At 37.4% G+C, this 23,980-nt stretch overlaps 1 long non-coding RNA gene across 1 annotated transcript in view; it reads right to left on the minus strand.

Annotated features, from left to right (window-relative positions):
* Nucleotides 1–22,380: 22,380 nt before the first annotated feature.
* The window catches only part of LOC112619702, a 70,789-nt gene continuing 69,189 nt past the window's right edge, over nt 22,381–23,980 (minus strand). The window contains exon 4 of the long non-coding RNA XR_003118281.1: nt 22,381–23,194. This is a non-coding gene — a long non-coding RNA (uncharacterized LOC112619702). The remainder of the gene's footprint in view (nt 23,195–23,980) is intronic.

The following is a 23,980-nucleotide window of genomic DNA, read 5'->3' on the forward strand; positions in this document are numbered from 1 at the left end:
GGTTGAAGCTTCATTATGAAAATCGAGCTAGGAAGCCATTTCTGTGACATGGAGAATAGTCAGACAGAATTACGTGTATGAGCTAGGTGAGTGAACTATTAAGATTAATACTAATGAGATTCTGTTTTTATAAGTTGTCCCTTGACAGCAATTCTTAAATAAAAAGATAGGACTAATGTCTCAGGCACAATTCAGTACACAGTCAGCAAATGAAGAAATACCTTTGTTAAATTACCTTTGTGTCAAAAGCCTGTTGTCTGTGAGATTAGTTCTTATAATCATTTTTTATGTAAAAAAAAAAAAAAAAAAAAAAGCTGCCATTTATGGACAGGTGTTTAATTTGAGGTCACATTAGAAAAATATTTAAAACAGTTTTATATACTCAAAGAATTTATTGGGCACATTTGAAATTCCATTCACAACAAATGCAAGAGGAAAATAAATAAAAGTATGATTTCTGATTATTTTCTAGAAGCACTGGGAACTTAACCCTACCAGTTCCATAGTGAAATGATGAAGCCACTCTTTAGTTATGCATATTCTGCTACTCTATTAAGACATTTGCTAAAAAGTCAATTTTTCTAGAGCACATTAATACATATACTAATAGAGGTGTTTCAAATTATATTTTTATTATAAAAGTTTACATTTTAATCCAGATTTCAGCATTGCCTATATTTAGAAGGAAAGACTGTCTGTCATGGAGGGAAAATACCATACCCTGTTAAACTCCTTGAGAGAAATTTCTTTTCTAGTAGTTATTTGCTTTGCTCTCAGAAAGCATACTTAGTCACATTTTAATAGCCCCTATGACTTCTTTCTATATAGAGAGCTGTGGAAGAAAATACTGAAACTCAGGAATTTGTCAAAGTTAATTGAAAGCAGCAGAACCAAAATTTCAAATTTAAGTTATTTGAAATTAGAGTTCAGATTATTCATAAGTAATCAGATAGTGCTTTGACGTCTTGACCTATGTGTTTTTTGTTTCTAATATTTATTTCAATTTCATGGCTCTTCCCCCATTTAGGCCCTAGCTTAAGTGTTTTATGTTCAACATCTCAGGAAAGAATAAAAAGGATGACTCAGAAGAACACAAAATGATCAATTTTTGGCTTTTGGCTTTTAAGATAGCATAATCGTGTGATGACAAAAGATGAGTGCTTTATGAAAGAATACTTTCTGACCTTTGGTCCTTCTCCCTAAACCCCATCACATTCATAATCAAGGGCTGTTAAAACAGGAGAATTCATGAGGAAAAAGAATGTGGACATGGGTGGGCTTCACCAAGGACCCCTGAATCCTTGGCTGAGCCCCAAGGTGGGGACAATGGAAAACCTAGAACTGCATGTTCTCACTCATAAGTAGGAGCTAAACAATGAAAACACATGGACACCAGGAGGGGAACACAAGCAACACACACCAGGGCCTGTCGGATCCCCTCGGGACAAGGGGAGAGAGAGCATAAGGATAAATAGCTAAGGCATGTGGGGCTCAATATGTAGGTGACGGATTGATAGATGCAGCAAACCACCATGGTACACTTTTACCTAGCTAACAAACCTGCACATCCTGCACAGGTATTCCAGAACTTAAAGTAAAATAAAATTAAAAAAAGAAAAAAGAAATTCTAGAACAGGAAGGAAGGGCCTTGTCCTAGGTGTAGCAGATTCTCCTTGGTCACCCTCAACACATACACCATATCTGTCTTCCCTCTCTCTCTCTTTGTTAGTAATAGAGATTGTACATTTTAATCACCACAAAGCCTTCCAGTCAAAGGACTGTATTTCCTGGCATTCTGTGCCGCTGGCTTTGATCATGTGACTAAGTATGGCCTATCTTCTCTCTCCCTCATGACTTAAACAAAAAAGAATAGTGAAAACCGGACTATGAGATAAAGCCACAGCATGAGGATAGCAAAGCAACAAGGTAAGTGAAGCCTTGAAAATGACATATTTAAAGGATTGTATCAGCCTTAAAACAGCGTATTAGCACAGAACCACCTTCCAGTATTTTCACATGAAGGAGAGATGAACATCTACATATTCAAGTGACATTATTTTGATGTCTCATAAAATAGCTCAACTACTATCCTAATACACTAGCTGAAGCCCAAAAGATGGCCAGATATTGTTTATTTTTTCCACCCAGCACAGTGTGAACACAGAAAATTTTTCTGCGACATATCTCTAGGCAGATGGGACTGAGACCTCCTCAGAGCATTTCAATGGCCACCACAGAGTCTGGAAGGGCAGGGAGCATAGGAGCAGAGATCCCCAGTACTCAGAGTAGTGCAGGAATGGGGGATGGTCTACCAGGTACCCCCAGATGACGAGAGACGGAGGACTGGAAAATGTCTGGCGGTTAGAAGCAAGGAGGAATTGCAGTAGCCACATGGACTAATGGCCAAAGTCCATATGGGAATGGCAACTTACCAGCAAATGCCAGTGCTAAGAGCTAATAATGACCCAAACAAGCTTGTGCCCACTCCCACTCTAAGTTAATATGCTCTGACATTACAGACATCCACTGGAATTTAGATACAACCCCAGAAAGGGAGAAAATGGGGCAGCCCTGAATTCACTGAAATTAATTTTTTTTACCACTTAGAAAAATAGAATCTTGTAACAGACATTAAGTTCTAAAACACTCAAGTTCCAAAAACTAAAATTGTTAACGGTTCTTACATTTCTTGGTTTGTGATCTGTGACTTGTACTTTATACCAAAACAATTGTTAGGTGGTGGAGGCCAGTGGAGTTAAAAGTTATTAAATAATAACTAGTTTCTGGATTATTCATTGCATTCATTCATTTACCAGCCCTGACATAATGTATAGCACTCAAATATTTCTAAATATCTGTTGAATTATTCCATTTCACTGACTGTGGTATTATATGAATAAACTTTCCTGAATAAATTATTACAGGCAAAACTTAAAATTGTTCTCCTTCTCTTTTAAATGTGGAGAAACTGCCTGAAGTTCCTATAAACACTCTGTAATCTATACACCAACTAATTCCTTGAATATACATGTCCAATAGTAGAATGTTTTTTGTTATAGCCTAGCAAATTTAGTGACAATATTGGGTAACATTTTTCTTTTCAAAGCTGTTTGAGTGGTATTTTGCAGGTGATGAAACATTTAATATGGCATTATCCACAGGTAACCTTCCAATTTCCCTTTTTGACCTCATAACCTATTACATATTGTATTAGTTATTTATTTAACACATTTTTAGGATTCATTGTATATCAGGGACTGGGTTATCACTGCAAAGACAGCAAAGAAAAAACCCATTGAGGCTCTTACAGATTCAATAACAAAGGAAAGCATTAAACAGAAGATGAGGCCTGATAGTTGAATTACATTTACCAGGCCAATGGGGTAAAAGAAGAGAGAAGGAGAAGGAAATATTCTCCAAAAAGGGGAACATATTTGAAGTCTTAGGTAGAGGAAACTATGTCTGAGGAATTCCAACTTCAGTTGACTGTATCATAGAAGGAGAAAGAAAAAGCAAATGAAAAATGAAACTGTACACACAAATGCAGATTTGAGGAGCCATAAATCCCTAGAAGGAACCTATGGGGAAAAGTCCGCTTTCCTAAAAACTATTCTAGAAAAGCAGAGTCCTGCAATCATAAGTCAAAGTCGTGCAAACTTGAAGCCCCCTTGAGGTGCCTGAGATGAAGTCAATTGTTTGCCTTTCCACCTCTCAGGAGAAACTATCAAGAGATCCAGAGGGAAGAGTGACCAGCAGATTTGACCACTTTTACGACTGTATATTTTAGCAATTATTTAGATCCTTGACATATACTTTAGATTAATTTTATTGATTTTCCCAAGATTTACAGTTTATAGATTTTTTAAAGAAAGTTTTCCCTATTCCCATTGCCAGTCCTCAATATGAGCCTGGAAATCTTTTTAGAAAGGAGATCATCAGTTGAGACGAACAGAAAGGAAAATTGATTTGCCTTCCGTCCCTCACACTGTTTTACTCCAGAAATGGGAAAAGGGAATGCCTGAATAAGGGATGATTGTTGGGTGCAGAATTCTTAAATTCGAAAAGCTAATTCAGTTCATTAATAGATCATTAATAGATCATTAATAGATCTTCCCAAACCAACAGAATTTAAGGTCATTCAAATGTATCAAGAGATGGAAAACTTATGAGTGTTCAAGGAAATAAGAGTATACTTTAGGGAAAAAGTCATATTCCTCACATTCTAAACACTAACTCATCATGGCAGGACTGCAGCCAGATTCCCCTGAGGACTTTTGGAGAAGAAACACCAATTAAACAGATGACGACAGAAGGAATCTGAACTTATAAAACAATCACATTGCACAATATTCCCTTAAAATTTCTAAACCAGAAGGCAGATCTATACAGGATGAATTTAAACTCCAGTTTAGGCAGAATTAAGGGGTATAATGACTGCTCCTCAAGGAAGACAGACCAGAAAAATTAGTATGGAATTCCAGAGTTTGTAAGATATTTACTATCCTAGACTACTATATCTGAATCAACTAGTTCACTGAATTGTAAGCATTCAAGGCTTAGAAAATAATTGAAAATAGTGAGAGAGGAAAGAACAGGAGAATATTTAAATTCCTCAACTGTGCACAATTCAAAAACTGGCCGTAAACAAGAAAAATATAAAATACACTACATGAGACCCAAAAGCCTTTCCCTTAAAAGAAGATTGTTCAAAGATTCAAAATTATAAACAAAAATAAAATTTGATTAAATAGGAGACTTTAAAAATAGACTTCAGGTAACTTTCAAGCAATATTCTGGGAGTAGACTCAACAGTGGAAGTCAATAGAACCTATCCTGTCTTTTGTAATGGATTCAAATTTGAAATGGGGACTTGGTCAGAAAAATAATTGGAGTGAGGTATCACCAGTTTAGAAGATCTGCAACATGTGGCTGAGTATTTTCAAAAAGTCCTAGAAAGTAAATAAGCTAGAAATAAAAACAAATATCTGATTCTCAGATAAAACAACTGACCACCCAAAGAGCCAAGGATACTCTATTCTCTTAAGAATCAAGAACCTGTAAATGAGGACACTTACAGATATTGCAAACAAAAGTGTTATTGGAAGACCCATGTTACTTGTCAGTTGAGAAACAAAAAGTCAGCTGTACAAATCTGTTGAAAGATACCGCTCCAAGAAAACTATTGGAAGCTACCAATTCCTGTCCTTTCACTAAACTCCAGAGGGAAATTGTTTACAAATATAAATGAACAACAATACACTTTTCTTGTTGATCAGTGCCACTCTGTACACCATCAATCCCACTAAAGAAGCAGATCTCATCCTTTAGAGCACTAAAACTACTAAAATGGTGGGATTTTCTAGTGATTCTAAAGCTTTTCCAATGTTCCAACTTAAAATTGTTACTTCGAGACCAATATTGGAAAAACCCTTCTTTCTTTCCTGACACAACTTTTGCAAATTTAATAGGTGAAGATCTATTTTGCCAGTGGAACTGCCAGATTAAAAATACTATAGAAGTATTATTTTTTAGACGTTTCAGGAAATTCTCCTGCACACAATGAAATTACGACTGATACGGATGTTAATATATCCTCATTATGTATGATTCAAAAAAATCTTAGAATTTAGCTGTGGTTCCAGAAACACTATGGACAAAATATTCTTCATACATAGGCAAAAATAACTGAGAAGAATCTAAAGATTCCAGATTGATTTTTCTAAAACTTTACCTAAATTTTCTCAATGGCTTCTTAAAGCTGAAGCCAATGAAGACCTTAAACCAATTGTGACCCCTACCTGGGACATTCCAATTTATGAAATGATTGAAAAAAGACATTTTACTGGTGCAGTTATTTGTAAATTATGTAAGGTCTTACACCTTACTCAAAGTCTTCACTGTCTTTGTTATTCTCAATACTCTGAAAAGGTAGGAAAAAAAACAAGTAAAACATTAAAACTGAAATTACCTAACCAATCAAATGCCTTTGAGCTCCCCTCTAAGTTCTTTTCGTTCTATCTCCTTTTCCCTTCAGGGTCTCAAACATTCTCTTCTTGCGAACCATGAACTAGTCCCTGCCAGACACATGTGCTAAGGGATAATGTCACCTATACTTGGCTCCAATCTTTTACAAGTCCAATATAATAATAATAATAAAAAAAACTAACCAAATATACTCAGTCCTATCATTAACAGGCACAGACTATCTTTTCTCACCAGTTACCTAATCTGTGTTTCACGACCTGAAAGCAAGTGAGCTAGTGTACTGGGAAAGAGTGATGTACATTCACAATCTCATACAAATCTTGCAGCAAGTCTTCAAACTAGGTTTTATTATTATCTCCATTTGACAAAAGAGAAAACTCTTGGTTAATTCATTTGCCCAAAGTCCGATGTCTGGTATTTGAACCCAAGTTGTCCAAAAAACCTTAACCACTTAGAAAAATGATACATGCAAGGATTTGGGCATTAATTGAAATCCAATTTCATCAACACTGGTTAGCTCTTCAAAAATGAAATTCAATTATGCTTGATGTTATATTCCATAGAACTATGGCCAAATTTATTAATACTTGCCAAAGCTGTTCAGTATTTGAGGTAGTTCTTTCTTCTCTCCCTCATAGATTTGGTCACATTCGTTCATTGGAAATTGTTATTAAAAATGTTGTTTATCGTGTGTGCAAAGAACAGGGATAAGTCTTAAAGCTAATGATAAGAGAATGCACAATCCAGCTGTCATGCAAGGACCTAATCAAAAACAATGTTGATTTTTGAGAATTGAGTGATTAGTAAAAGAAGAATGATCAGGTTTTCAGAGTTCCAGACAGTTCCATCATTTTGTGGTAGTAATTATGAAACATGGCCTGACTTCTTGAGTATACACGGGTGACTGTGATTGGGTAAAATTTCCTCCTCCAGCACTTTCTTCTAGATCTTCAAATATGTGACACTGACAGAAACGAAGCTGGCAAATCAATACATAGAGAATTCTCTCACATATGTAGCTCTGCCCAGGTCATACATATGCATATTGTTTTCTCATTAGCATGTACTGAAAGGAAAGAGCATACAATAATACAGGCATATTGGCAATCTGTAAAGAAATGGAAATAATGAGGGTCTCATCGCTTTTAAATTTCTTTAAATATATTTTTAGAAGGCAATTTCTGTTGATCTGTATATTCACTGGTGTGTGTGAAAAAACTCTCCTGGATTTGTTTTTGTTTTGCCATAGACATGACATGCATTTTCCATAAGTCTGAGAAATTAGATGCAGGCCCCACATGCTTTTTTCATGCTGAAACTTACAAGCACTTGATTTATGGGTCTTTTAAAAGTACAGAACACCCACAGATCTGCCAACTGACTTTTATTTATTATCAATTTTCTCTAGTGTGGACTGAAGTAACTCCATCAGTTATTCTCCACCATTACCATATTCACTATCATCTACCTATATTCTTTTTCATTATGCAAAGTATTAATGTTCCTTTCAAATCCCTTTCTGCCCAGTGCTTCTCTTCATTTTCTTTCCCCATCTTTGCCTTTCATTTTCTACACTAAATTTTTACTTACCTGATGATTGCTTTCAAACCTTTTTGTATTAACCTTAGATTTTGAACTTTGTCATAAATGTTTTATAGACCCATTTTCATTACCCAAAAAAAAAAAAGCATACTTGGGTTTCCAAATCCATTTGATTGTTGAACCCAACCATTTGACTTCAACAGGGATATGCGTAACAAAGGATATATTTCAAATGTACAATATGTCACCAAAATATCTGGATTTTGGCGGGATCAGTTTTCTCATTATTCCATAGGCTCTAACAACTGAGTCAATTTTAACTGAATTCACCAAAGAAATATTCCTGAATTACTAATGCAATGTGCAGCCTTTGCAAGAAGGACCTATACTTTTTCATGAATTTATGCAGCCCATGAATAAGCAAAATCATGTTCATTTAAAAGTCTTGTTAATCCTGAGTGAATTATTTAGATTCTGCCACCAGCCATTTTGTAAATTTAAGGTGTCACACTGATTTCATAAATGAATGAACAAATGAAAGGGCTGATAGAGCTATGACAAAAAATTTAAAACCAGACACTAAAGAAATAGCATATTTTAAAGCCTTTTTACAAAAACAAAGGAAAAACACTTTTCTAGGCATCTCCAAATTGTGATCCCAGCATTCCCCCTACTTAGCTAATAAGTCTATCTAACTTCTGCTCATTATAAAGTTAATCATTGTGTTGTAGTATATTGTTTCTTTTCAATTCTAATATCAAAATTACCCTTGATAACTGCTATATTTGAAGATGATTGAATGGAACTTTTAATCTGATTAATCAAAGAGTTCAAAATATAATCATAGTAATTTTATATGGGAATACATTTTGCTAGAAATCACAAAAAAGCCTATGACAGTGGCTACAAACATATTTTGGTATGGTGATCCAGGAGTGCCATGGCAGTTCAGTGGTATCAACAGGGATACAGGCTCTTCTGTCTTTCCATCTTCAACCTGTAGGCCTTAACCTTCATTTTGTTTGCCTCATGATCACCAGATAGTTGCTATGCTACTAAACCTCACATCTGTAGTACCAGCAGGAAGGAAGAGAGAAGGCAAAGAGGCAGAGGTTATTCTTTTTTTCCTTGATGAGATTTTGCCTTTATTTCAATAAAGAGAATCCTGCCTAGGAACACTGGCCTCACTGGCAAAAAATGGCATCACTTGACCAACTCAAAACTCTTCCAAAACCAAGAATGTGAGTATTTTGGTTTTCTTGTCTGTCTACTTGAAGAAAACAAAGGTGAATCGGACTATGAATGACCATGGTGTAATCTATCTGCTGTATTTCCAGTTTATTCCTGTTGTAGAATCTAAAAGGAGAGCATGAGAGACTACTGAAGATATTTGATAAGAAAGACAAGGGGATCACAAAGACAATAATAATTGAGCATAAGATATATGAGTTAAGATTGGTGGAGTATGGTGGGTGATGCAGCTAGATAAGTTTGAACCAGATGTTGAAAACCGATGAAACCAAACCAAAGATATTAGATGTGATACTATGGACCACTATTCTCCACTGGGCTATACATTAGAATCACTTAGGGGGCTTTCCAAAAATGTTAATGCCAGCTAAATCTGAAATTCTGGGGATACAGCTTAAATATCTATATTTAACATTTTCTTCATGTTATTCTTAAGCGCATTCAGGGCTAAAAGGGTGACTCTGAAATTTATTTTGAGAACTGAAGGTTTTAGAGTAAGCCATCAATAGAGCAAACTATTTACAGATTCATTCAAAATATAAATATGGAGAAAAATTAGCTTGTCAATATAAGTGTCCTTTACAGAAAACTCAAGTAAATGTGTCCTTAATGGATAGAGCTTGAATATGGATAGACATTTAGATCTTGAAGATCTGTTTAGAAATTATTTGAAAAAAAGTAATAGTATGTCATTATTTGTAGTTTTAATGCCATTAATCATGAAGACCTGAAAAGCCCAAAATGTATCAATGTCAATTCTGAATTACGTATTTTAAGGAAATCTCTCCTTCAAAACACTTGAGATATTTTGATTCATGCAGTAGAGTCATGAGTATAATGTTTCAAACTTTAGGGATTATCTATTTACATTTACTCTGCAGATATTATTTTAAATTGGTCAGGGTAGGCTAACTTCTGTGACAAACAACCCAAATCTCAGGAAATAAAGATTTACTGTTCTAAAATAAGGGAAAACAGTGAACATGGAGAAGAGAGTGGGAAGTTTTAAGGAATTGGGCATGAACTTGGCCCACAATCTATTGTCCAGAGCTAAGTCAAATGGCCCCACCTAAATGCAAAGGACACTAAGGAATATAGTCTTCTGTGCCCAGGAGGAAATGGAAACAGAAGGTAGGAAACACATGGCATTGCATCTGCCCCAACTACTTAAACACTTTTGAAAGTGACCTTTCGAATAATCTAGAAAAAGCCATAGAACTTCTCCCTAGGAAAACGCATGCTTTCACATCATTTTATATAATTTCACAGGTTGTATGGATCCAGCTTAAAAAACCCCACTCTCCAACTCTGAGAGTTGACTATGTAGATTTGCCATGAGTACTTCCCATAACAGAAAAAAAAGAATCATTGGACAATTTCAATGACTATAAAACATGTATACTCTAGTCTGTCTTCCATATCTCCCAATCGTTCTCATAGGAGTGAACTGCACATATAAGAGATCTAGGTTGGATACTGTTTATGAGAATCTAATCCCTGATGATCTGTCACTGTCTCCCATCACCTCCAGATGGAACCATCTAGTTGCAGGAAAACAAGCTCAGGGCTCCCACTGATTCTAGATTATGGTGAGTTGTAGAGTTATTTCATTATACCTTACAATGTAATAATAATAGAAATAAAGTGCACAATAAATGTAATGCACCTGAATCATCCTGAAACCATCCCCTCCCACCTCCCCAACCCTCAGTTCATGGAAAAATTGTCTTCCACAAAATTGGTCCCTGGTGCCAAAAAGGTTGAGAACTGCTGTGTTAAGCCTTTCAAATATTTGAAGAAGTTTTTCTTTTGGTTGCCTAAGTCAGAGGTTACAAACCACCTAAGGACTGGAATGGGCTTGCAGACAGGTGCTATTTAGACTGAACTCCTTTTTTAGGCGATGAGCTTGAATGCCTTCACACCAGGCATTTTCTACTCCAGTTTCCACTACACCTTACTTTATACCCAATGACTTTCTTCATTTAAGTTCATGCTTGGTGCCTGAAGGCATGTGAGTTTGCAACCCTCTGCTTTAAACTACATCCTTTCTAGGTAAATCAGGAATGGTAAATAAGTTGATCTCATGTGCCAATTTTGTGAAAAATGTCAAAAGTGCATCCAGATACAGTGGGAAAGAATCTTGTGACTGAAGGATCATGTCTGCTGTGAAGACAGGAGATGGGAGGAATGGCTTATGTACCATTGTTTATAATTCCTACGCTAATCATTTACTGTCCCCTCAAGCATCTTTTAATAACTTCATTTCTAGACTTGACTTTTCTCTAGTGCCCTAGTTTATCAGTGAACCTTTTTAAATATGGTTTGAAGAATGTAGATACTATATGTGGTACAAACAGCAAATGAGATGAAAAGTATTATGCTAATAATACTCAAATGAGACCTGAAAGTATTATGGTAACTTAACCTAAGTTGCATATTTGGTATGAATGTCATATAAGTAATTTGTGTCAAACAGATGGTGCCACAATATCCTGGAGTATTCTTACACAAACTGCAATAGCATCTGACTTTTCTTTATGACATTTTGGGGGTATGATTTTAAATATTTTATATATATATATGTGTGTGTGTGTGTGTGTGTGTGTGTGTGTGTGTATATATATATAATCTAGCCCATTAAAATCTCTTTGAATCCTATCATTTTGATCTAAGTTATTTGCTATCTTTTCTAATTTTACCTTTTTAAATTACCTGTTAATGTGATAACCAGGCATTATCATTTAAGATGTTTTAGCTGCAAGAAAAAGAAGTGCAAGTCAAATTTGTTTAAATGGTAAAGGAGACTATCAGCTTATTACCAGAAGTGCTGGGGTAGGTACCAGAAGTTGCTTTGGAGATGGATGTTTGATCCGTGTTATAATATGTTATCCAGGACTCAGGGGTTTTCTACTCTTCCTTCAGCAACAGTGTCAGCAGCATCCTAGGGCTGTTCTTCCTTATAGTCATGGGTGCCTGCTATAGCAATTGGGGCTCTACACTTCCACGCTTACGTATAAGAGATGATATACCTTCTATTCTAGTGACAATTTCCCAGAAGCTCCAAGAAAATATCTCATTGTTTCCCATGGGGCCAACTCCTCTCAAACCCTGATGTCGGGGAAGTGCCGTGAACTGAATGACATAAGCCTGGATTCCAAACCAATCATTGGCAAGGATTATAGGATGGTTATGATTGATTTAACTAATCAAGTCCAATGCCTGGAAATGGTATCAGCATCTACACCACTTAGTCTTTCACAAGGAAGTTGGTATGCAATGGATATCAGCAAGGCAACATCAGTGCCCAATATGCTGGTCTCTTCCATCTTTATCCAAGTCATTGATGTATTTTTTTCTCCCAGGAGTCACATTCTTCCACACTCACCCTTGCAGTTTACCTGGTTCTGTTTTAGTTACCTTTTCTCTCTCATTCAAGGCAGCATTTTCTCCATACACCTTCCTTAAGCTTCTATTACTTTCTCTCTCTCTTTGGTGACCCTATACACCCTATAGAACCTTAATCCTGTCATAGTACAGTATGGTATAGTATGTATTACTTGCTATTGTTAGCATGTTCTTCTTTCTTTGGTTTTTCACACTAAACTGCAAGTATCTTGAAGGTGAGACCATGTCTTAATACCTTTGGCATCCCCAATGCCTACCCCAAGCACCTGACACATGATAGGACATCTATAAATATTTATTGAATGAAAAAATGTTGAATAAGAAGAAACTACCTTCAGATTGTGTGATCATACCACCTAGAATGTTTCTAAAGTAACATTAGTTAATTAATTATTAAATTCAGTAATTTAATTTAAATAATAATAGTTTAAGTATGGTTGGCCAAAGAAGTGGCAATATACCTAACTGTATTACCACCCAATCCAAATTTCTCCAAATGGATATCTTGAAAACCTAAAACTAAGCTTTCACTGAAATAGACTATCATTGGCCCATTTCAAATTTAGCAAAATGAAATGCATTTGTGGGACTGGTTCTTAGTAAACCTATTCTAGTTTTTTCTTTTTCTTTTTCTTTTTCTTTTGAGATGGTATCTCGCTGTCACCCAGGCTAGAGTGCAGTGGTGCAATCTTGGCTCACTGCAACCTCTGCCTCCCAAGTTCAAGCGATTCTCCTGCCTCAGCCTCCTGAGTAGCTGGGACTACAGGTGCATGCCACCACACCTGGTTAATTTTTATATTTTTAGTAGAGACAGGGTTTCACCATGTTGGATAGGCTGGTCTCAAACTCCTGACCTCATGATCCTCCCGCCTCAGCCTCCCAAAGTGCTGGGATTACAGGCATGAGCCACTGCACCTCGCACCTCTTCTGGTTTTCTAAGATTATTGATGGTTTCCTTTATTTTATTCCTACATGTCCACAACTAATCTATTCATTAACAACATAAATAGAAATTGTCAATATACTATCACAGATCTAAGTCGAATGTTTCTAACCATTGTAATGTGAGGCCAGACTTAAGCACAGAACAAATAGTGGATGCAGCAGTTTGTCATGTTGCTAACTGGATCTGAAGCATGGTTTTTACTTTCTATTAGTGTTACTTTCTAAGTATTATCACCCCTCTCCCCTCAGATTGTCAGCATTTCTGCCTGTTGTTATGTGGGGGAAATTCCAAGTGTATGAATAATGCATGTTTTTCTTTTGTTATAAAATTTTTCCTGGATTTTTCTCAGGGAGACTAATTTCACATAGTATAAATTGAAATTACATATTTCTATAAGGCAATCCAGAGCAAAAGAAAAAACAAGGAAAGCAATGTTTTACACGAAGCCAATAAAAAGCAGGCAGATTAGCTCTAAATCAACTTGCAGTGTGTCAGAGAAGTAAATTTAACTGCTCAGAGTCACAGAGGGAGAATCCATCTTGGTCTCTGTGGTTTAAGTAAGATTTTGACAAGAAATTTAATAACATGAAAGAATAAATGTGATACTATACACAGTGGTTTGTTTCATGAAAGAAAAGGATGAAAAAGTTACTAGATGTAAGTCATTGTTCTCAATTCATTGTTTCTAATTCATTGCATCTATTCAAGAAAAGAATCCTCACTCAGCCTCTATGACTTTGGCATTTGGAAATAAAAATGGAAGGAGAGGAGGAGTTCCCCAGAGTTTTTGACTGTCTGAGCATCTAGGGCCATAAACACCAAAGCAATACATTAAATACATACTGTACCATGAAATGCAATACATTCTTACAGACTGAAATTTAAAATAGATTAATTCTAGATTTTCTGATGGTAAAATTTTGGATAAGTACATCAAAACTAAATGTTTATCTTTTCTCTGGTATTCAAGTTTTACAAGTCTAATAAACATATGCCTGCCAGTTTTGCCAACCGTATAATCCCACACTGGAATTGATATTTGTTCCAATGGGTTTCTACTGTTTTTAACCATTTCTTAGCAATGGGAAAGATACCTAAAACATCAAACATCTTGCCACACCTAAAATGTGCTGTGTGGTTTACATGTATGCTTCATGACTATATGCTTTATAGAAGAATTGCATTATTTCTAGAGCTTTCCTGGAGTAAGATGTTTCCTAATGAGAATGTGCAGTTTTCAAAGATAAGGTGAAGGATTTTCTTGATCTCCGAATTTCTTAATACCTAATGTAATGTCTGACACTCTGTGGTGCTCAATAAACATTGCTTGAATAATAACGGAGGGTGGAAAGACCATGGTTTCAAAACCATTAAGACCTGAGTTCAGATTCTAACTCTTCTACTTATTAGCTCAGTGACTTAGAGCAATTTCCTTTTGCTCTCTGAGCCTTAAATGAAAACAACGACATCAGCTTTGCCGATTGTTCTAAACACTTGAGACTGTATGTGAAGGGGGAAAAAAAAACAGTAGGCATGTAATACAATTGCGGCTGTCACTTGCATTGTGTCCCCCTACATTTATATGGTGAAGTTCTAACCCTCAGTACCTCAGAGTGTGTGATCTTATTTGCAGACAGAATCTTTACAGAGGTAATCAAATTGAAATGAAGTGATTGGTGGAGGGAACCTAAGTCAATGTGACTGGTGTCTTTATAAGGAAAGAAAGTCTAGACACAGATTTGCATATAGGGAAAATGATATTAAGAGATATAGGGAGAAGACAGCCATCTACAAGCCAGGAGAGAAGCCTGAAATGGGTCCTTCTTTCATAGCCCTGAGAAAGAACCAACGCTGCCAACACCCTGATCTTGGACTTCCAGCCTCCAGAACTCTGAGACAATAACTCTCAGTTGTTTAAATCACCCAGTTGAAGCCACTTTACTATAGCAGCCCTAGCAGACAAATGAACTGGTTCAATGAAACCGGTTTATTCCTCACACATGTCTCTTCGGTCTCATTCTTTTATTGCATTTCCCTTCCTTGAACCCCCAGCATTTTCTCTTTGCTGTGTCTGTGGATGTCACCTAGGAAATGGCCCAGAGTCATCAAATCTTGCTCTAGTCCACATTGAATCTTGTGGCCAACAGAACTTAATCACAATCATCACTTTTTGTGTCCAGGTCATACCTGTCTCAAGCCAATTAAGTGGCTCCATATTAGGCAAGAAGGACAATAAATGGAATACAAATCAATGGTTCTTGTGTCTAGAAATAAGTAAAAGGTTTAATATAATTTTGTCAAGATATAATTAATGACTCCACAGTGGTATAGTGCTACATTTTCTAAAATTAGCTTCATGTCAAAGAATTAAAATTAAGAATTACAGAAGAGTTTAGACTCTCCTGGATTTGGCTAGCTTGATTCAAGAGCCCAGATGATAAACCGCTCTCTCATCCATTTTCTTGAGTTCAAATTTCTTTCCTGTGTACTTTTTAGTATAAAGATAAAAATTGTAACCCTGCCTAGTGCCTTCCTTGGGTAGAAGTAAGAGATGTATCACAGCTTAAAGATTCTGACCCTGCACTAAAATTGCATTTTGTCCACAGCAAATGGACTGAGGATTTAGTAGTCTTGAATTCAAAATCTTTTAGCTGTTCCAACTTGACACAAATGTGCATGTAACTAGCATCCTGGCAAAGAAGCAATTCCCTACTAGGAATTAACTAAATGATGTCTGTTTCCATTATTTGGATTTGCCTCCTTCGGCTAAATGCATTTTCATTTCCCCTTGAGTTTCACTTCTTTCAATATTTCTTGGCTGTGATTGGTTTGATTTCTGACATTTTGGCAGCCACAGTTCAAGAGATGAATGCAACTAATTTGGTAGATAAAATTCTAATCTTTCCTGTCTTGATTGTCAATTTTTGAAAGGTAATCTGAGATGATGTCTCTATCCTGTAATTTATTTTGTCTAGATTTGACTAAAGCCAGGTTTGAGCCGTTGATTACATTCTCTGATCCAATCACCTGAAGGCTAAAACCAATGACACAGGCTCTAATTGAAGTGGCGGGGGCGGGGGGGGGGGGGGGGGAAGCACAGCTCTAAAATCTTTTGTGACAAAACATTAGCCCTAAATTTGCCAGTTGAAAAAAAGTGTTGATGAAGTTGCTAATGAGTGAACTTGGCTTTCTTCCTTGAGGTCTGCCTTCCTCTGCTCTCCCTGGTCCGGCAGAAAGCTCTGTTGGCATATTTATGAAGAACTGGGAAAGATTTTCTTTCAGAGAGAATTCCCTTGGCTCCAAAGAAAACTCCATTCCACAAAGTAAACTTCATTTCAGCCTAAGCAGGTGCCAGATGCTGGTATCTGGCACTAAGAAATATATTTATTAAGTTACACTTTTAGTTCAGAAACCATTGAAAACTGTTTCTACAATTTTAAGTCATCAAAACTGCTTGTATAGCTCTCACTTTTTATTTTAAAATTATGTGTGTACATATATACATATAGATGTATGTATATATGTGTGTATAATGTATACACACACACACTCCTTTGGAACTCACTATCCCTTAAATCCTTTAATCTCTTCATCTTGAAAGATTGTTTACACAAATGACTTTGAATGTTTTCACTCAAATTCTGTGCTTTTCTATTTAAGCCAATAATGAGCTTACCCATCCTTCTGCATTGCTAAATGGAAAAGCACCCCTGGTGTCTATTGACGTGGTCACCCCACGCTAGGCCAAGGCAACATCACTTCGACTTTCTCAGGTTTAACCTTTAATGTAGCATGCAGCATCCTGAGACCTGCATGCATGATGAATGGAATCTCTGGCCTGTCTGAAAACGAGTTTGTGTCGGCAAGAAGATTTAGTATCCCCTGTGCACCCTCAAGATAAAAAATCATCTGGGCTTGTGGGAGCAATTTGTCTAAGAAGAGTAACTTTAGAAATTCTTGCAATGACTTTAGAGGGGCTGAATTCATAGTGGTTTCCCCTTGATTTTATTTCAAACACCTGTTCATCATGAACAGGCATAATTCGAAGCCAAGGTAATGGGGACCCACGGATGCACAGAACATGCAGAACTGACTCATGTCCTTTGTGAGCCTTCTCTCTACAGATCACATGTGAGCCCGTGTGTGCTTGAAGAACATTTGCTAACACTGGTCCTTGCATTTTCAAAACTACAGTCTATTATGAGGCACTCTCAGTGTGATAAGTCTGATAAATTATGGAAACAAAAATAGAAAATTGATAGCTGCGATAAGTCTCTTTAGTGCACAGCTGGTGCAAGCATCTTGCTCTCCCATCTGTGTGTCAGCGTCTGCATCCCTTTTCCACAACCACAGGCACTTCTTTTCTTCTCTGAAGTAAATCTCTTTGCCAAAAGTCTGTGTTTGTTCTGCTCAACAAATGGCACATGTTCTTAGTATGAACCCTCTCCCAGTTTTTCACAAGAACACTTTCAAACATTTTTTTCCCCTTTTACTTAGACTCTTGATCATGTACAGAAAACTATGTCTTCTCTAGGTAAGGCAATACTGTGAGCAAAGTGTGTCTCTGGCCTCCTTGGCATTTCTCTCAAAAGCCAAGCACTGCGACATTTAGCCCATGCAGTTTGTTCTACTGCCCTTTGTGAGTCGGCCAGTCTTTAGACATCATGAGCACAGGGCTCTAAATCTGGAGACATGCAGTCTCTTATGTTTGCCAAGTGTGTGATCTCAGAAGAATGACTCCATCTCTCTTTGGGCCAGGTTTCCTCATCTGTCTTTGTTCACAACAGAACAACAATGACACTTGTCATATATGAAATACAGGCAGGAGATTAATTTGGACTAAAGATAGGCTTTGTAACACAAAGACCTCATGACGTTAACCCAGTGGCTTAACTAACAGAGAAATTTGTATTTTCCACACCTAAGTGTCTGAAGGGAACATTGCAGATTAGTGGGTGGCTCTATACAATACAATCACTCAGAGATCTTCCATTCCACGATGTTACTCTGCTATCCCCTTGAAATTCATTTTTATCTTCAAGGTTCAAACAGGCTGGATTTCCATGGGTTCTATTTGCTGAAAGGGACCTGCCCATAGTCTTATGGCATCAGCCTTGGCACCAAACATATCACTTCCATTCATTTTCCACTAGGATGAACATAGTCACATGACTACACAACTGCAAGGGAGGCTGGGAAATACAGTTTTGTCCAGGAATATGGAAGACAGGTTAAGACAGACAGACACAGTTAAGACACAGTTATTGCATCTCTATCACCATAGGAATAGACTCTACCTTAAAATCCCAGAAGATTAAATGAAATAACATATATTTGAACTTGACATATAGTCAGTGGTCAATAAATGTAAACACACATTACTAGTAGTGGTAGTATTTGACAAACTCAAGTGTTAGAGTGAAAACAGACTATATACGACTTAGTTTCACTTAGTACTAGCACTAATACAACTCACATCTGACAGGCTCTTAGGGATTCCTGCCCCATCCAAAAAGGGATCTGGAATGAGTCTACATCTCAGTGCTCACTGATCTGGAACACATGTAAGATAACTTAACTGCTAAGCTTCCAATATGGCTCAGAGTCCCTCTTCAATTCTTTGCTAGGCTAAGACACTTCCCAGTCCACCTAGTTCCTGCCAGTTTTTTTTCTTCATGATATGGATCCAGCTTCCTCTAACCCCAAGCATCTAATTGGCCTCCCCTGCCTATTTGGCCACCAAATATAGATTAGGATGGAGACCAGCAGACTAGTTCCTGTGCTCTATGGTGCTATCATGTCACATAGTTCATCTTATTGTAATTGCTTGCTCACTCGACTGTCTTCTGCCCAAAACAATGAATTAGCTGAGGACTAGGACTGGGTATGCCTTATTTACTACATATTCCCAATGCTCATCAAAGGACCTAGCATATAATAAGTGCTCAAAAAATATCTGAAAGAATAACAAAACAGGAAAAAAAAAAACAGAAAAATATCCCTAGAAACTCAAAATATCAGTTATCATTCTTAGAGATAAGCAGCTGAAGTAGACAGTGTAAAGATTAAGGCAGATAGAGAATTTATTTGAAAAGGTTAACACATGGGAAGTCACAGAATTATTGAAATTGGCCAAGTGACCAACGGAGCACCCAGATCCACACTAGAACCTTGGTCAGAGGAGAGAACTGGCATCACCATTGATTATGATGACATTTGTATTGCTGCTCTTTCTGCTCTTAGAACAACCACCAAACCATGCATGGCGGCTTCTGATTGAGGCTATGTCACATGCCAGGACCCTAGGAGTGCTAAGCATTTGTGGTGTAATTTTGTATCTTCTTTACCCCCAATAAACTCAGAAAGGGTTAATTGGCCAAAAAAAAAAAAAGATAATTATTCATTACACTGAAATATACCTCTTGCTATTTTCATGCTCCAATCCAGTCCAAAAAAAGCTGACCTAAGACTCAAGAAAAGTTCCAAAGTCCTATTTCACTTTGTTTTACTTTCTCAACTCTACATGCATGAATATTTCTGAAAGATGTATTAATTTATTCATTGTGGTACCAAGCCATACTTTAGCTCTCTCTGTACATAGAGAAGAATTGAATGAGGAGTTATCAAAATCCACTACTTTACAAAGACAAGTGCTTATTCATATGTACAAAATTAAGGAGGAGGCAAAGCCTTGGCATGCTGGTATGTTTCCTCCATGAGAGGACACAAGCCATATTTTGTATTTGTATATTTATGTATTTGTTTATTGCCTTGTCCCTTACAGAATACAGTCTTTATAAGGGCAGGGACAAAGGCATTTGTTTTTGTTTGTTTGTCTTACTGCTGTATCCCCAGAACCTAGAACAATTTATGATATGGGGTTGGCACTCAGTAAATGAATGATGAATGAATAAACAGATGGGTATCTGTTATAGGAGTGGAGTGGTTAGCACACAGGTGAACATTCTGACCGGATTTGCTTCTTCTTCATGAAGCGTTGGTCTTTACATGTTATCTTTCCATTAAGTAGGATAGGGGTTATAAAAACCCATGAAGAATGTAAGTCCTGTACTCGCCACCTCTGAACTAGTACCTAAACCCCAAAGTCTCCAGTACTGAAATTTCCTTCTCTGAACAAAGGCCCCCTGTTCCCACTTCTCTCTCCCAACCTCCAACCCTCCTTTGGCTCTTCAAGGCCTCTAGGTTGTTACTATTCATCATCACCTTGTCCCTTCTTGATTGCCCTGGCAGTACTCTACAGTCATCATGTCAAAGATGCTTTTACCAGCAGCACTAGGTTGAGTAGTGGTCTGAAAACCTCATGTTAACCCAGAACCTCAGAATGTGACCTTATTTTAAAATAGAGCTTTGCAGTTACAATCAAGTTAAAATGAGGTTATATTGGATTAGGGTGGGCCCTAAATCCAACGACCCATGTTCTTATAAGGAGAAAGAGATCCGGAGCCACAAACAGACATACAGGGAAGAACACCACATGAAAAGAGAGAGAGATTGGAGTTAGACTGCCATAAACTGAGGAATGCTAAAGATCTCCAGCAACTACCGGAAGCTTGAAAAAGGCAAGAAATGATCCTCCCCTAGACTCTTCAAAGGGAGCGTGGTCCTTTTGAAAAACTGATTTCAGACTTCTGGCCTCCAAAATGTGAAAAAATGAATTTCTGTTGAAGCCACCCCATTTGCAGCACTTTGTTAAGGCAGCCCCTAGGAAACTAATATGGTAGCCCTGGAGTCTTCACCACTCTGCCCTCCAGCCACTGTCATGATTCCCATCCCCAGCCCTGAGTCCTTCCTGTTTCTACTGCTACTTCTCTTTAGCTGAGGAGCCTGTTGGTAAAGCCACACATAGGCACATTTTGTATTTGTATACATACAAAATCCCTCCCTCCCACATCCCTGCCCCCATTCCCTCCACCTACTCCAGCATCTTCTTCCAGCAAAATACCTACCTCCCACAATCCTGCTTCATCCAGAATGCCTCTCTCTCACTGGTCCATTTGTAAGCTTGCTTACCCTGAAAAAAGACCTCCCTATGTCCCTCTGACCTCTATAGGACTGCCTTTCTTCTCTCTCCCTTTTGCCAGGCTTCTTAAAAGAATAAATGTATACCAGGCGCAGTGGCTTACGCCTTAATCCCAGCACTTTGGAAGGCCGAGGCAGGCAGATCGTGAGGTCAGGAGTTCGAGACTAGCTGGGCCAATATGGTGAAACCCCGTCTCTACTAAAAATACAAAAATTAGCCGGGAGTGGTGGTGCATGGCTGTAGTCCCAGCTACTCCGGAGGCTGAGGCAGGAGAATCGCTTGAACCCAGGAGGCAGAGTTTGCAGCAAGCGGAGATTGTGCCACTGCACTCCAGCCTGGGTAACAGAGCAAGACTCCATCTCAAAAAAAAAAAAAAAAAAAAATGCAAACTACCTCATCCTTTAAACCTCCAAAACACCCCCATAATTGTTCTTTACTATCCTTGACAGCTCTGTGGTCTTGGGCACTACTGAACCCTCTCTTCTTCCTAAAATCTGTCTCATACATCTAATTCTGAGACTCTGTTTTGTCCTGCTCTCTTCCCACCTTGACAACTTCTTTTCAAATTATTTTTCCTCCCTGCCATGTCCCTTAATATAGGCACTCCCTTAAGTTTGGCCTTTTACGTTATGTTTTTTATTGTTTTCCTTGATGATCATACCTATTTTCATGAATTTCTCTGTCCTTTCTCCTTAATTTATCACATACTTTGGAAAGACCTCAACATATAAGTGAATGAAACTCAAAATCTTGATCTTTCAGATCCACATTTCTAAATGTATAGAGAAATAGATTTTCTTATGTGTTTCTAATGCCTAGGTGTGTTCTTTACGTGCTAAGTGAATGAGAACAAATGAATAGCTATTTTTACACGAATACCCCACTGGCAAAAAAAAAAAAAAAGGTTCAATAAATCCAGATTTCTCCATCTGTACCTACAAGCCAGCTCTTCCTTTTGACTTTTTTCCCCGGCTCTGAGTGTTTCAACAATACTAAGGGTTTGCAATCTTGGGATCATTTTTCATTTTCTCTCTTTCTCTTATACTTTATCTGTTTCATAATATTTTTTAAATTCCATATCTTTAAAATATTTCAAATATCTCTTTTTTTCACAGTCCCAATGCTTGTGCTCTAGTTTAGCATTCATTTCTCTAGTGTTTTCCATGTTCATTTTCCTCCATCTTAAATATCATAATTATAACTCAATGTATTTGTCTGGTTTTCATTGCTTATAATAGAACACCCAAAACTGGGTAATTTATAAAGAAAAAATTATTTATTACAGTTGTAGAAGCTAAGAAGGCCAAAGTCAAGGGGCTGCATCTGGTGAGGACCTTCTTGCTAGTAGAGAGCCTCTGCAGAGTCCCAAGGTAGTACAGAGCATCACATGGCAAGGGCGCTGAGTGTTCTACCTCAGGTCTCTCTTCTTCTTCTTATAAAGCCACTGTTCCACTCCCATGATGATCCATTAATCCATTAATCATGAATGGAGTAATTCATTCATTAGGGCAGAGCCCTCACGATCCAATTCTGGGACTCCATGTTAAAGACCCCACCTATTAGTATTGTTACATTTGGGATTAAGTTTCAACATGAGCTTTTGAAGGAAAATTCAAATCATAGCACCAAAATTCTCACATCTTATCATTTTCTCTCCAGCCTGATTTTCAAGAATATCAGTTAGGGTGTAAGCTGGACTCAGACAGAAACTCATCTCTGCCACTTACTAGCTATGTGATCTTGGGCAAGTAACATAATCTCTCTGAGCTTCAGCTCCTCTTTTATAAAATAGGGGAAATAACAGTCCCCTATTTCACAGGTGTGGAGCCTGGTACCTGGCATATAGAGAGTGTGCAGTAAATAGGGGGTTCATAAGGATGAAAGTGGTGGCTGTGGTGGTGGCAGCAACAGTAGCCAGAGGTCTGGTCTCCATCCTCCCTTGCTTATGCAGTAATCTTTCAGGAGCTCCTGAAAAACTTTGTAATGACCAACCAACCATTCAGTCACAGGTAGCCTTGCAGATCCTGTGAAGAAGAACACAAATGTCAGGAGTCGACCCGCTAAAACCAATTGCTAAAACCAGTATCAGAGAATTTTTATAGGAATTCAAAGAGAAATTTTGTATTAAAAAGGTCAACCCAGTGCCTGGCCTAAATTAAACAGTCAAGAAATGAAATTATTTTTGGAGACATTTTAGAGGGGTATGAATTGTAGTACTAAAATGAGGATGTATACTATGGTAACCAACTGAGGAGATTGTAGCAGACATGAAAAGATTTGTGTCTTCTTGCCCTCTTGAATTTCGTCATGTCCAAGATATTAGCTTTTGTCCATGAAATGCTAGCTAAGGTGACCTTTATTAATTTCAAATAGAAACATTTAAATGCTAACACTCAGTTCTCTAAACTTCCCCTGCCAGGCAGAAACTCTCTCTTCACCTTCAGTGGAACATTTAGTGTGAGCAAAAAATAATTATTTATTTTTCTAAGCCACTGCAATTTGGGGGGGTGGTGTTTATTACTGCAGCATAATCCAGCCTATCCTGACTGTTAGGGTTGATAACCAATGTCAGGGAGAAATTATATGGCCTCAGAGAGCCACTTAAACATTCTTCTTAACCTTGACCTATTCTTACTAATAAAGTGGGCTACACAGTTTTCAAAGTTGAATTGGTTAATAAGATCCTTGGGGCTACATCTTTAATGAGAAATAACACTGACATGAGAACTGGAACGTGCTGAAAAACCAAACACAACAGGAAGTTCATCTCTGCTCTTTAGCTTTTATAACTATTCCACTGTTACTCCAGA

Source organism: Theropithecus gelada, chromosome 2 (genome assembly GCF_003255815.1).
Source record: "Theropithecus gelada isolate Dixy chromosome 2, Tgel_1.0, whole genome shotgun sequence".
Taxonomy (NCBI): domain Eukaryota; kingdom Metazoa; phylum Chordata; class Mammalia; order Primates; family Cercopithecidae; genus Theropithecus; species Theropithecus gelada.